We start from the raw sequence: 15,986 nt of genomic DNA, 5'->3' as shown, positions 1-15,986 counted from the left end.
ACACTGAAGGGAACTGACCTGGATGGATTTAGTTTTTGAAGGGTCATTAATAGGATGGCTTTGCTAATAAACTATCTAACAGAGAAAAAAAAAAGGAGAGAACTCACAGCACATAATTGCCCCTTTGAAGGGAAAGATCATAATACAACTGCTCCTTGTTTGATTAAACACCTGTGGCTTAAATTGTTTTATTTGAGAATTTTTTTTAACAGCCTTGAAGAACCCTGAGCAGACAGCACGGTGCGAACACCCCACCCTAGTTCTTGCCAGACCACATTCCAAGGATTCTGATAAGCCAGCCTCACAGAAAAGAGGGAAAAAAGGGGAAAACAGACACAGCCATTTCATAGCTTCTATTTGCTATCGGCTGGCAGCAATCACTTTTTTTTCTTTCTCTTTGTCCCTATAAAAACCCAAACCCCTTATCCTTCCTTCCAGCACTTCTCCTTTCTTTCTCTTGCCACACACCCTTCCCACCTTTGGGAAATAAAATAAACTTTCTTTCTTTAAAACTATTCTAATCTTTGTGTCTAGAATTCTTTCTCATCCTGAGTCACGAGCTCCCACCCTAACAGTGACTCTGGCTGTGGTGTGAGAGTAAGGTTGGGATTGGAGATGCAGGAAGGGCACAATGAAAGCTGGAATACGAGTTCAGATTGTACTGAAAAAATCCAACAGGAGCTTGAGGTGTGCATTGATATAAAAGGGCAGATTCAAAAAATATTTAGAACATAAAATTGACAGGCTATACATAAAACTATGAAGAAATAATAAAGAAATAAATAAATGAAAATGTCAGCCTCTGACTAATGGTTTCCAAATATTGGAAGTAGTCACAAGTGCATAAGGTATCTAAATTAACTGCAACCCCTAATTTGCCAGCTGCAAATCAATGTACTTACTTGCTAAACCACACCTGTCTAATAAAATGTTTTAAATTACTATTGTTAATTTTTAAGAAACACATTGAGCTTTGGAGCTAGACACATAGCTAAGTTCCAAAGTGAGCTCCTTTCAAGTTCTTTGTTATATTAGGTCCTATTTCTTTGCCACCAATTTTTAAATTAATTAATGCAGATATAAGACTATAGCCACACAAATTATCTGACAATCTTGAATAAAACAGAAAATGTTTTTGAACAAATAATCATTTTTGCCAGTGTTGCAAAAATTGAATGGACTCATCTATTCAATCAATATGGTTGAATTAATCATCCTATTTTTAATGATAAAAGTTTCTAGTTAAAAAAAATAATCTGCAATTGCATAAGAAGCAAATGTTCTTATACATTGGATTTTGATACATAAAAAAAAAACAAAAAAATTATTTAATTCTAGAGTGCCCAACCAAGTAGCATTAAGCATTAGTGAGTGGTGGGAAAATTTATAACAGAGTTAAGAATCCATCAAAAATTGGTTAATAGTATTCCCTCTCATCAGTAGTCATACTATTGAATTCAGATGTTCGAAAGCATTCCTATTTTGAAATATTGGTGTGTTAAATGCCAACCAATAGGAGAGTGACTAAAGATGGGTGTAACATTTCTTTTGGAGGTGATAGAAATATTTTAAAATTGGATTGTGGTAGAGGTTACACAACTCTGTAGATGTACTAAATTTCATTGATTTGCACACTTAAAAAAAAGGTGCATTTTCTGTTTGTAAATTACATTCTCAACAAAGCTGTTGAGAAAGTCAATCAGTAGAAGCAGTGTTTCAAATCACACACCTTTCTCTTTCTCTTTAGAGGAGAGGAGCCGTCAAAATGAGCAACCACCACTGTCTCAGGTGTGAAGAGTGTTTGAAGGAGCAGTCCTCAAATCCCAAGGGAGACAACAAATGCCATTGACAACAACAAAAAAAACACGGTGGGTGATTTGAAAAAAATAATCAGTGTACTCCTCAGCTTTCGGAAGTTTGAAATTTTCTTGAAGACATAACAGTGGTCACAGGAGGCTAAAGCAAAAACACAAGGAAAGCCACAAAATGCACACTACAGGTGCCAGCAAAGAAGTTCCAACATAAAAAGGGTCATGGGGGCACTCTCTGGGAAACAATGCAGCTGGGATTTGCACCATGACTGGAATGAGGGATGTACTGAATTTGAATCCGCCAAAAGAAAACTGGGGCAGAGAGGGCATGAACAAAGGCCAAGGGGTGGAATGATCCCGGAAAGAGGTGTGAGGCTGTGGGGAGGTGTTGCACCAGGAGTAGCTTTGTCATTGTGGGGAGAGAAATGCTGGCTCAGCTTCTTAAAAATCAATGAGCAAACTATGTCTTTCCTCTTACCAGCAATGAGGTCTAAACTCTAAGTTCTGGAAAAGATGAGGAAAAAGATAAAAAGCAATGTTGTAGATGGACTAATTTGAATTTGAGACACTGACAGCATTTATTTTAAAGATCCAAAAGAGGAAATATTCAGAAGTAGAATTTAGTGGCCATAAATGTTTAAAGGAGGAACAAAAGAAAGGAAAGATCTCAAATGGCCACTGATTTTTGAAACTGATAGAATAAACAGAAATAAGGAGATTTAAAAATATCATAGTTTGGAGGAGAGAAAGATTGGTCTGGGATGCTGAAATTGAAGACAGAACATCTGAGTGAAACTGTTCTATCAAATAATGATTGGTTGTGAGAAGCATGGAGGAGAGAGGAAAAGAGGAAATACTACATTCACCCTAACTTTTCCTTGTCTCATTCTTAGGTGTAAGACACTGAGTCTGGCTCCCAGAAAATGTTCTGAGTCCAGAACTTCAGCTTTTAAAGATACTTGGTTTAAGTTTAGTTATGAAACAGTTAAAGAATTAATAAGTATTCCAATGTCTTGAACATATAATGCAACAACTATGTATTATTGCTAGTTAAAGCAATTTTCAAGGTATGCACTGTATTAGTTCTACAGGCAGATTTGCTTCATGTTTTTCTTCTAGAAAATTAATAATTTTGGCAACGTGTTTGTGATGTTCTTTCTAACATGTGTTGTAGAAGGATATTGTTGCAACTACTGCTTTGTGTATTCTGGCTCTTGAAGATGATTTCTCACTTACTAAGTTTGAAATCTAAATCGTAGGTTTGGCTGTGGCTGTTGCCAGACAGCAGTATTGTAGAGTTAGGATGACATTAAGAAATTTGTGTTGTTGTTTGGATTTTTAACTTTATTCAGGAAAAAAAGAAAAAACCTGCATAATCTCAGAATTGCAGGCATGTGAAGTGTAGACTAATATTTTGCTAGTTCTGAAAGATCTGCAGGGCATGTGCTACTGAAACAGCTCGTTCCCAAATGAAGCAATAAATTTAGAATTGACAGCTACACAACTCCATCTTCAAGTCAGGGAGGCATTGTGTTCAGGGCCAAGGCAGTCAGGTAACTGGAGAAGAAGAAGGGAAAAGAGAAATGACGAACCCCACTGTTGGGAGAGACATCAGAGATCATTTTTAGATTATAATCTGTTCAAAATCACCCAATTTGAGAATATATGGGAGATCTTTATGTGTTTTTAAATGCTAATCATAAAACTTCTTAAAAATTTGACCTATCTCCCAAAATATAGTTAGGTTACCCTTCTTAAACAATAGCTGTTAAACAACAGCACCAAGAACTGATTGATTTTAAAAAATTAAATAGACATTTCCAAGAAAAAACAGTACCATTCAGGCTTTTGTGAAAAACTATGAGTTTTGGAAACCTTTTAACGGAAGTGAAAACCCTCTTTATTCCAATTTATGCATTTAGGTTTTTTACTTTAAATGACATTTGATCAAATGCCCCCCGCAAAAAAAAAAAAAACTTATATTTTAAAATCTACATTCAGTAAAATGAATGAAATTGTATATTGGGAACATCAGTCACTAGAGTTACAAAATTATAAATTTATCAATGGTAAGATAAATTTTCCTCAAATTCTCCATAATTTTGCTTTTTGTGAGAAGTCTTAAAACATCTCCTATGAAGGCATCTTTGAAATGTTGACAAAAGGTAGACAGATATCTCAGATGGCAGTATATTTTGTGTGTCTATCATGGAGATGTGTATATCTGCTCTGTAATGCTCCCTCTAGCTTATTGGCACAGCATTAGGGAGAAAACTGATCCTCCACTGCATCCTTTAAAACTAAAGGATGTCTTCTGGCTTAAAAAGAAAAGAAAATATACAAAGCCATAAAAATCAAATGGGTGATACAATTTGAAAAGTTTCTTTAAAAACTAATGTTAGAACTAGAACTGCAAAGGTTTAGCTGGAAGATATTGTCAATTATGTAAGTTTTTTTTTTTAAAAAAAAAAAAAAAAGCCCTTTCCCCAAGGCAGCATCTGATACCTCATGGAGGATGGCATGATTTAAGGAAGATTTCTAAGGCAGGGAGCATGTTTTCCCCACCACTGGCATCAGAATCAGGAAATAACTCTGATTCTACAGGAATGCCTAAATGGGGAAAAACTGTTTGCAAATTTTACATAAATTTGTGAAGTTACTGCCTCGAAGATGTGATTACAAACAGGTAAAAATCCAACATATCTAACTGTAAGGTAGTTCAGCACAGAATTTGATGTAGGAGACCTGAACACGATGATAGATCGGCTACTGGGAAGACCTTTTTAATGGTAAACCAGCAACATCTACTGTCTGGAAATGGAAATAGCAACAGAAGCCATTTCCTACGCTGTGTGGGTAGAGCCCTTGGGAAGGGTGGCGAGACTGTCACAGGTGCGGCTGAGACTTGAAATGAGAATGAGCCTTGGCTGGTGAGAGGCTGAATGAATACTCTGCAGAGGCTGAGGAGGAGGAAGAGAAGAAAACAGAAAGAGGGGGAGTTACTTAGCCAAAGCGGCAAACCTGGAAAGATACCAGGCAAGGAAGGAGGAAGGCAGGATACCGGGGAAAGTGTCACCAGCAAGAATTATTTTTTCCCTAAGCACTTGGCTTTTTTCAGAGAAAGTATCTCTCCTGTGCCATTTACTTTCCATCTTTCTGTTGTCTCCTTTCTATCCTCCTCCCTAAGTACACCTCCTACAAATCTTTTTGAGCTGGAAACTGTTAATGATCGGAGGTTTTTTAGATTGCTTCATAAATGAAGGAATTTCTGGCTTTAAGAGAATATGATAAATGTTTGAAACTAGACTGACCCTTACAGTCCATCTAATCTGCATTTAACAGATGAGGAAACAAGATAGGAAAATTTGGGTGGTTGTTGGGTCACCTGGCTGGTGAGTGACAAGACTCAGTCTGGATACCACGTTTCCTCACAGATTGGGCCCAGTAAGAATAAATTTCCCTCCAAGGTGGGAATATCTACAAAGTGTCCTCAAAAGTTTCCCCACCCCTACTCTATTTTTATTTGTTTTGCATATGGTTGGAATTTCAGAGGCTTAATAAAATTATACATTTCCCTCATCTACATTTTCCTCATATTCTTTGAGCTATTTTGAGGAAAATCAGAATTTAATATGAATACACAGCAACAAGAGAAAATAAAATGGGCAGTTGTCTCTAAGTTGATGCATCGCACACAATATGTTTCTGAAAAGAATAAACTAAACCTAAATTTGATGTTTTTATGGTCTTTTTAACACACTGCGACAAAAGGAAACACCTAGCTTTTTATCTTTAATTCCTTCTATCATTATGCAACTTTCTGCCATAACACTGTCACTCATCGTGCAGTGAAACTTCCTAAAGGATCAGGAAATTGCCTTTAATTTTTTTGTAAAGTAACTTATGATGAACTGGGTAAAGTCTCTAAATATTAACTTTGATTAATCGATGTTTTAAAAAGGTTTCTTTTCCCCTACACTTCTCATTTACAACGAAATAGGCAATGCCTCTGCAAATCAGCCACCATATAAACCAACAAATTACATCCCCTCATATGTGCCTTATCTGCAAGTATAAAGCTCCAAAAACACCTTTCTATTTTTTATACCTTTTTATTTTAATGAGATACTTTATATGAATATGTTCCCCTTTTTTCCCAGAAACACCCTGAAGAGGAAAATTTCAAATGTCAACATTAAAAACCATCAGATTTTTTTCATTTTAATCCTTTTATAAAGAAGAGTGAACAAGCCCAGAGTATTTTCCAAATCCACTCTAGGTTTAGAAGCTAACAAAGATGAATTTTACCTGAGCCCTGTGCTCCTGGAAGATATCAAAGTTAAATGAATCCCCACCCTCCTTTTGTGTTCCACAAAATGGTTTACCACAGAGAACCACCCTTTCTACGGCACTTAGATGAGACTTATGGACACCCCTTGCTTACCTATGACATGACCAGACACAGACCCTCCAAATTACCATTTTGGGCTCATAAATGATTATCTGAATCTCTTGTCCCCATTGATCAGTGGGAACAAAATGATTGTTAACCAAACTAATCCTTCCACCAGGACCCTGAACTTTAGCCCACCCTCTGCCTGAGCCAGCATCCAGCCCCTATGTATGGATCCCTCCTGGAAAACAGGCCGGCAACAGGGTAAAACGCTGCCTGGTCTAATGTCCTGTAACCATTCTTTCATTCCACTTCCCCACCCCAGCTCTTTCTTGCCTCCTTCATTCCTCTTATAAAGGAAACACCCATTTTGCCTAATTCTTGAGATGCCAGAAGATCTTATGGTCACAGCATTGTCCTCATTGCAACAGTCCCTTTCCCCCCTTGCAATAATTCTTTTGAATAAAGTCTCTCAGTAAGTCTGGATTTGTTTTTTATTTGGCAAAACAAAAAATTCTAATTAAAGCTGGGAGAAATTGACTAAATAAAGTATAGCAGAATTATAACATAAAGTCTTCTTGCTCTAGAAGCAAAACTATATCATGTTCATAAGAGTATTCATATTTCTCATATCTTTTTGTTTACTCTAAAGTAAAACTGCAAACCTTTCCAAGGATAAGGCTTTCTGGACAATATGTGCATTCAAATTAATAAAATGTGAAGTGAATTTATTATATTTTTTTTACAATTCTACTAAAAGCCCCAGTATTCTCCAAGTTTCATCCCCAAATTTGCCAGATCCATGTTTCCCTTCAATGAGTGAAAGAACTACTTCTTTAGTATTAGCTCACTAAATCTTCTTGCCACTCACTATTTTGCAGTGCGGTGAGAAATCTAAATATCTTCATTCAAAATTCCTGTCAACATGCTCCGTTCTCAGTTTTTTACCAGAAAAGAAATCTAATTTTTCAATGACAAAAAACACATTGTGAGGCCCAGTGCTACCACAAATCTTCAGGACATTCCTATGGCCAGAACTGACCAATACCATATGCCTCATTATGTAAACAAATATGTACCAATGGGCTCAATTGTATAAACCACAGGAGGAAACAAAAATGATGAGCTAAACAGATGTCTTTGAAGCATAATCATTTCTCTGGCAGTCCAGGAGACAAAGACCCTATGGTCTGTGAAAATAGATTGAAAATCTTTATGTACCCACACTTTATTTAAAAAAAAAAAAAACAAGATTGTAAACACCAATGAAACAATTAGTTGGCTTTTCATAAACTTAACAGATCTAGGTAAATGTGAATTAATTTCGCTAGTGCCTTTCTACACACGTTGGAAAGAATCATTCATTTCCCTTGACATTAGTTCTAGGCTCTGATCCAATGCCTATATACTGATTCATTTCTACTGTATTTATTTAACACTGTTGTCTATGTATTCCTTTATTTAGTAAATATTTATAGGTCTCCTACTGTGTGCTCAGCAGTAGGAATACAGTTGTGAACAGAACAGTCCAAAATCTCTGTCCTCATGGAACTTGCAATCCAGACAGAAAATAAACCAGGTACATGAGTAAAAGAAATACAGAATGTCTGATGCATTCTGTGCTAAGGGAAAAAAATAAAGCAGGAAAAGGGGCTACAAAATGCTGTGGGGCAGGATGACTTTAGTTACTGAAAAGGTGATTTTTGAGTCAAGATCTCGAGGAAATGAGGGAGCTAGCCAGGCACATCCGTGGGGAAAAGCACCCCTGGCAGAGGGAACAGCAGTGCAACGGTCTGGAAGTACATTGCTACTCGCGATGCTAAGCACTGCAGAGGATGTGAAGATGAATGTTCTCGAGCTTCAAATCTAGTAAGGACGCTTAGAATACAAGTGTACTAAAACTAATACCAAATAGACTGTTTTAAGAGTTAGAAGAGAGACACAAACATGACTCCGCAGCAGTTCAGCTGGGAGGCCCAGCAGACCCCCTGGGAGGGATCTGCACAAAGTACACGGGCCAGTGTGGGCCAATGAAGCAGCTCCCAGAGGGCTGGCTGGAGCAGGACCAAAAGTGGAATAACATACACATATTAATATTATGTAGGCATATAAATATATGTATGTTATGTAAGTGTATAAATATTATGTGATATAAATTTTATATAAATTTATATTATATAAAATGTTTGGACATACACTAAATATATAATATTTCCTTGTGCATAGAACTTGGCTCTTCAAATGTGTATATGAATAGGGCTGCTTCTTTTTTTTTTAGAAACAAAGTCTCACTCTGTCACCCACGCTGGGGTGCAGTGGCAGTGATGTGATCACAGTTCACTGTAGCCTCAAACTCCTGGGCTCAAGCGATCTTCTTGCCTCCGCCTGCCAAAGTGCTGGGATTACAGATGTGAGCCATTGCTCCTGGCCTATTTCCTGTTTTTAAAGAGTAGTGACTACTCTTTTAAAATCAGGAAAATCAGCTAGTATGAGAATTGTTCTAAATAAAAGAAATGTACACGGGGTGGTGGCCACATGAGAGGAGATGCTTTGGGGCATCTTTGGAGAGTCCAGTGAGGCCAGCTCCCTAGGGGTACCAGGCTGACAGCCCAGCCCCAAGAAGAGATGAAGCAGGAGCTGGACTTCTCCCACCACCCAGCAGCCTGACTGTAAAATTCACCAAAGGTCCCGCCCCACCTTCTGGCACTGGCCACCCTGGTTCAGTCACCCCCACTTTTCTCCAGGGTAATGCTTGCATTCCTCCTCCAATCACACTTCCAATTCGTGTCTGCGTAGTAGTTAATAGAGAACTACAAATTTCCTCAGCTTTAAAATTCATGGCCATCAGAATAGTAGGGATCCTGTGTCCCCAGTTCCAATTCTTTCCATTTCATTTAAGGAAATTAGATCTAAGCTTCAGTTTTCCCATTGGGTTATCTGGAATTAATGAGTTGCTGTTTACTGCTATTTAAGATTCCTTAAAGACTAAATGTCCCTTTCTGTTATTCTATGTATCATCTCTTTAAAATGCTATAAGGGTACCCGCAAATCATTATTCACAGTATCTAGCAAATATACCTTTATACAGTTTGAGAAAATCTAAATTAATATTTAAGTTGGTGATCATTTTTCCATACCATTGTCTTCCTTTAATATTTGAAAAAATATTTTATATACATGAATTTTAAATTCCATTGCTAATTAAGAATATATGAGCATAAAGACATATTCATTTATTCCATTCTCTAGTTGTGAAAACAGCAATTAAAATATTTTTAAAGAATACACAAATTCTGACATCTCAAAATATCATAACATCTAAGTGGGAAAATATTAGTAATGCTGATATTTAGATCAAGATTCAGATCAAGATATCACACATTCTACGTGTAAATTTATTATTTTAAAGCAATATCTTTAAATGTTACTTTTAGCATGAAAGTAATTAATTTTATTCTAAATGAATAAAGAAAAGACCAGGGAAGACTCCATTGTCTTATTTTGGGGCTTAACTACAATTTAACAGTTAGAAAAGCTGTATCTCCATGTTTTCATTTGCCCTATACATAGTTCAAAAGCAATCGTTTGCTGCCCCCTGGCTGTAAACAGATTCCTTGTCTTAAACTGTCTAAAAGGAATTTTTACTGTATACACAAAAAGGGAAGTGGGGAATTTAAGGAATTTATCACCTCCCATAGATATCAGGGTGCTAATTAATACTGATTAAGAACCTGAACTTTTAGATCAGACTAAATGGGTTCAAATCCCAGCTCTACCATGAGTGACCTTAGTCAAGTTACCAAACCTCTCTTCTCTTTATTTCCTAATCTGTATAAGGAAGATAAGAATAATACCTATCTTGTGTGGCTAGTATGAGAATTAAATGAGTTTGTAAAGTGCTTAGACTGTTTGGCTCCAATGTTGGATATTATTAGATACTATACTTAAAAGCAACAGTGAGGTGGCCAGAAGTTGTCCATCATGACACCAGCACTCCTAATTTATTTTTTTGTGTTGTAGCACTTCTCACCTTCTACCATACTAGAGAATTGAATTATTTCTCAAGTCTATGATGTTTTGCCTGCATCTCATCACTACAAGAGTACAGGTATCTTTGTTTTATTCACTGATATATGTCAAGCATTTTGTCAGAGTCTGGCACATAGCAGATACTTAATAAATATTTGCAAGTGGATGAATTTGCTGTCATAATTTCCTTGACATTCCTAGAACCTTAAGATTTGTAAGGTTGCCAGGAATTTTAAAGGACAACACATTCAACAACCACCTTTTGTCATAGACTTAATCTGTGACTCATGTTCAAAGTGCCTGGTACACAAAATGACTTATGTACAATTTGTGATTAAGTGGGAAGCCGAGCACAAAAATAAATTATTTCAATACACTAAATATTAATAAATTTAAGAATAAAATGAGAATTGAAAATGAGAGAGTGTAAATCTCTCCAGGAGAGTCAGAGATGACTGAGCTGGGATGAGAGGTGTTCCCTGGGGAGAGAGTGCAGGGTACATTCAAGCACAGGAACAGCTTGACACAGAACCATGAAAGAACAGCATGTTTGGGAGACATAGAGGAGCATGGGGTACTTAAGTAACGGGGAAGATTTATCACTGTGATTATTGGCTAAGATATCCTCAGATCCACAAGGGCCATGTTTGTGATTATGGGTGTTAACAAAGATTTTTTTGGTTTGGTTTGGTTTGAACCAGGCATGGCTAAATGCTGAGAGGTAGCATATCAATGAGAGGCTAGGACCATGCAAACAGAGGCCAGGCTGTTACAGGCAGACACCTGAGATCATAGCAAGAAAGGAATCAGCAAATACAAAGAAATGAGAGTCAGAGGAAATTATGAGGAAGATATCAAAGAGATAATGATGGTTCTATTCTGTGTGGGGGTCCAAAGTGTTATACAAGTATGTTGTTAAAGTAAAAAGGAAATGTGTGTGGATCAGTGTGTCAGAACAACCAGACTGGCCTAAGCTGGGGTGACAGAAGAAGAAAAGTCCTCAGCCTTGGGCCCCAAGAGAACCTAGATAAGTGGCCTCACAGAAACAACTCCACCAAGAATAATTTCATATTAAAACAGCATCCTTCCCGCTGTTATGCCTAGACAGTATTACAAATTTGTCTTATATATATTTTAATACGTAAGCTACCTAGTTATCTACTTATTACTCATTCCACAAGATGAATGCAATTCTTCTCAAAAAATTCTTTTGACATCTCTGAAATTTCAAGTTAAACAGTCTGGGAGCCTGAACTGAGTGAACCTAACATTACAGTCACATCCTAGTGTCCAGAGAGGGCAAGCCAGCATACTCCGAACAGACAATCCCTGCCTGGGTGTGCCACTCCCTTTAAAGGCCAGGCAATGCATCCAAAGCCAGCGAGCATGCTGACAATGCAGTAACATGGCCAGAGCTTACTGAATCCTAGAATGGAGGCCAGCACTGGGCTTTAATGATCATGATGTCCAGTCTTCTCACTCTGAGACCTTGCCATGTTAGTTACAAAGCTAGCTAGTAACTCCTACTACTCTGCCACTTTGCCTCAAGGCAAGGCAGTTGTTATAGTGACTTCAGGGAAAACAAGAAACAAAAACAAAACCAACCTTCAAACCATTTACTTTGTACACAAAATAATGAATTGCTTGATTGAATTTTTTCATCTTTACAATTGCTTTTCTTGGCACAGAATAAATTGAGTCTTAGAAATATAGAATTGATCATATTAAAAATCATATAGAACTACATGCTTAATGATTTTTATGTCAACCTCCTTAAAGGCAGGGAATTTCAACAAATTCCATGCCATTGATAATATTTTCAGGTTTACAATTGCAGAATGGTATATGTGCTAGAAGTGGTAGTTTGCAATTATTTTATATTCTTTTTTAACTAGTAAAAGTTATATGACACAGATAGTAGCATACAGGGCTCAGCACAGTTTTTTGTAAAGGGCCAGATGATAAATATCTTCTGCCTTTCAGTCCATACAGTCTCCGTAGCAACTATTCAATTCTGCTATTATAGCATAAAAGCAGCCATAGACAATATGTGAATGGAAGAGGCTGTGTTCCAATAAAACTTTATTTACAAAAACAGATGCCAAGTTGGATTGTTTGCCAACCCCTAATCTAGGTCATGGGTCATATTTTTCTCTCTTAACAATTTATCTTATAGTGAATTTTATATTAGGACATTACAGAGGTCTCATTTTTAAAGGAATATATAGGGCCAGGCTTGGTGGCTCATGCCTATAATCCCAGCACTTCGGGAGGCCAAGGTGGGAGGATTGCTTGAGCTCAGGAGCTCAAGATCATCTGGGCAACATAATGAGACCCTGACTTTACAAAAGTTTAAAAATTAGCTGGGCATGGTGGTCCATGCCTATAGGCCCAGCTGCTTGGGAGGCTGATGCAGGAGGATTGCTTGAGCCCAGGAGTTAGAGGCTGCAGTGAGCTCTGATCATGCCACTGCACTCCAGCCTGGGTGACAGAGTAAGATCCCATCTCTCAAATTAAAAAAAGGAATATATAGTAAGCACAGTGTAGATGCATCATTATTTATTTAGCTAATCCTATGCTGATAAAAATTTGGGTTGTATTCTAACATTTTGGCATTATAAATAATTGCTATGATAAATTACATTTCACATATTTCTTTATGCACTTGCACAAATATGTATGTTGGATAAATTCCTAGAAGTAGAAACATAAAATTTAAATTGATATTGTCAAATTGTTCCCCAATTTTACACCCCACCAGGAATGCATGAGACAAAATGTCCTAGCTCCACATAGCACTATGTTGGTATAGGAGTAAATTTGGGATCCAACCTTACTATTTTATAGTTCTACAAATTGGTGCTCGGTTGTCCCAAGAGCATATATTAATTATATTGTCTTTACCCACTAATTTGAAATATCTTATTAAAGTCTTCTGCCTTTAATAGCAGTCAAGAAAAATGTTTTCTGTCAATATATTTAATAAAGAATTTAAAATCTGAATGTCATTTTCATCAAAGCTACCTCTCTTCCTCCCCTACTCAAATCTGGGAGCCAGTAATTTTATTTTGATCGTGTGTTGTATCAATCTGTAAAAGGGATATAGAAATCAATTTAAAGAAACATAAATATAAATAAACATTAAAATGTAGTATCCATGCTCCAATACTCATTAGCCACATGTGGATATTGAGTACTTGAAATTGGGATAGTCATATTGAGATGGGCTACAAAATACATACCAGATTTCTAAGACACTAGGAACAAAAGGATGTAAAATATCTCAATAATTTGTATATTGCTTAAATTTTGGCATGCTAAAATTTTTGATATATTTATTAAGTAAAATATTACCAAAGTTAATTTCACTGATTTTTCTTTTTAATATGACTGCTACAAAATTTATAATTATAAGCATGACTTGTGTTATATTTCTATCAGTGCTATTTTATATGCTTCACACCAACAGAATTTGTATATGGCCCTAAGGATTAACTGTGACTCTCAGAGAGCACAAAGAGGAACTATGATCATAGGGCTTCCTAAAAGTTCAGTGTGCATATTGCAAAACACCATGAACTAGGAGGAAAGAATGTCATTCATTCTGCAAATGTAGATTAAGGACCAATTATTGCCAGGAACATGCTTGGGATTGAGTTAGGGTTATGGACTCTTTAACAACCATGTAGCCTTGACCTTGTTGAGGCATTAAACTTCTCTGAGGCCCATGGCTTTCTTTGTAAAATTGGCCTCTGCACAAAGAGAAGGAATTGGAATATATGTACTCCTGAAATCCTTTTCTGCATCAAGATCTATAATTATGTCTATATTTCAATTTTGTAATCAAGGTCTCTAACTGAATATAAAACTATATTAGAAAAGTTTATATCATAAATTTATATACATTTTTACACATAATTTACTATTATAATTTTCTCCTAGCATGTAAACATATTTCTTTAGTGTTTAAAACATTCAAAGCAATATAATTCTATAATTAAGGGTGAGCTAATCCCAGCACTTTGGGAGGCTGAAGCAGAAGGATGGGTTGAGCCCAGGAGTTAGAGGCTACAGTGAGCTATGATCAACCACTGTACTCCAGCCTAGGGAAAAGAACGAGACTCTGTCTCTAAAAAAATACAAAATAAAAAAATAAAAATAAAAAACATATTTCCATGTACCCCATAAGTCTATAGATATATAAAAAGAAAAAGGAAGTACAGCCAAGTGCGGTGGCTCACACCTGCAATCCTAGCACTTTGGGAGGCCAAGGTAGGAAGATCCCTTGAGACCAGGAGTTGGAGACCAGCCTGAGCAACATAGTGAGACCTCATCTCTACAAAAAAAGTTTTTTAGACCGGGCAAGGTGGCTCATGCCTCTAATCCTAGCACTCTGGGAGGCCGAGGCGGGCGGATTGTTTGAGCTCAGGAGTTCGAGACCAGCCTGAGCAAGAGCGAGACCCTGTCTCTACTAAAAATAGAAAAGAAATTATGCGGACAACTAAAAACATATATATATATATATATATATATATAGAAAAAATTAGCCAGGCATGGTGGTACATGCCTGTAGTCCCAGCTGCTCAGGAGGCTGAGGCAGGAGGATTGCTTGAGCCCAGGAGTTTGAGGCTGCTGTGAGCTAGGCTGATGCCACGGCACTCTAGCCCGGGCAACAGAGTGAGACTCTGTCTTAAAAAAAAAAAAAAATGATCTGTAGGAACTTCTGATACTTTTGGAAAAGAATTCCAGGTAAATGCAAAATCGCTAGATAACAGAGCAGTCCATGAAGCAGGAAGCTTGTTCAAAGAACCTGGAAATTGGTAGACATGGTAGAAAATACTATTGTCCATGCCAGATTCATTCTCCCCTTCTTCTTTATTAATACAGTCTCAATTTTATTCAGATAAGCAATGTTCTCCGCTGAGAGACTACATTTCCTAACTTTGCTTGCAGCCAGGTGTGGCCATGTGGCTAATTTTTGGCCAATGATACATAAACTCAAGTTGTTATGTGGGACTTTTAAAAGACTCCTTAAAAGTGTTACAGCTATTGTAGAATTTGTCTAGCAGGTTTTCTGGTCCTCACCAGATGACCCAAAAAAAAAAGAAGACTCCTTAAAACAGGGATAGATCTTCAGGGATAGCCCTTTTTGCCCCTCAGCCTTTCCAAAAATTATTGGAAACCACAAATCTGTATGTAATGGCTGGACTGGTATCTTGTTGCAGAAAGAAAGAAGTCTGCATTCCAGGTAAATTTGTGGAGGCCCCATAAAAGCCGTGGATTGCCTACCTCTGTACATCTTTTATGTGAGAGAAAAATGATTTTCTATCTTACCTAATTCACTCTCACCCCTGTTACCTGCTGCTGAATGCAATCCCCACAGCAGGAATGCCAGAATATTATCTACTAAAAAATTGAAACTGTTTTCTCAAGGCAGACTTGGCAACACAGAGCTAGCTGGGTGTTCCAACCTGACCAAAAGCTCAGTGCTTGTTCCCACTGTTCCTGGTAACTTCAGCCTTCTGGGAGCAAAATGCACAAAGGTTAAGAACAGGATAGAGTCAAGACACTTTTGAGATTTAGGGGATTTCTACGTAAATACTTTAAAGACACCTCCTTGAGACTAATGAGAGGGAAAGAAATAACACATAGGGCCCCAAATTACCAAGGAAGATATATATTATTAAACCAATGGTACTGAAGAAAATGACCATTTAGAGATATTGTATAACACTGTTCTCTCACAACTTAGA

General features: G+C 37.1%; 1 non-coding gene across 1 annotated transcript; it reads left to right on the top strand.

The window, feature by feature from the left end:
• The first annotated feature begins 15,268 nt into the window (after nt 1-15,268).
• On the top strand, nt 15,269-15,330 carry LOC123645347. The gene has a single exon (XR_006737530.1). It is a non-coding gene; the product is annotated as a U7 small nuclear RNA (small nuclear RNA).
• The last annotated feature ends 656 nt before the right edge of the window (nt 15,331-15,986 follow it).

Source organism: Lemur catta, chromosome 9 (genome assembly GCF_020740605.2).
Source record: "Lemur catta isolate mLemCat1 chromosome 9, mLemCat1.pri, whole genome shotgun sequence".
Lineage (NCBI taxonomy): Eukaryota > Metazoa > Chordata > Mammalia > Primates > Lemuridae > Lemur > Lemur catta.
Note: the sequence above shows the minus strand (reverse complement) of the source record. Positions and strands in the feature narration are given on the sequence as shown.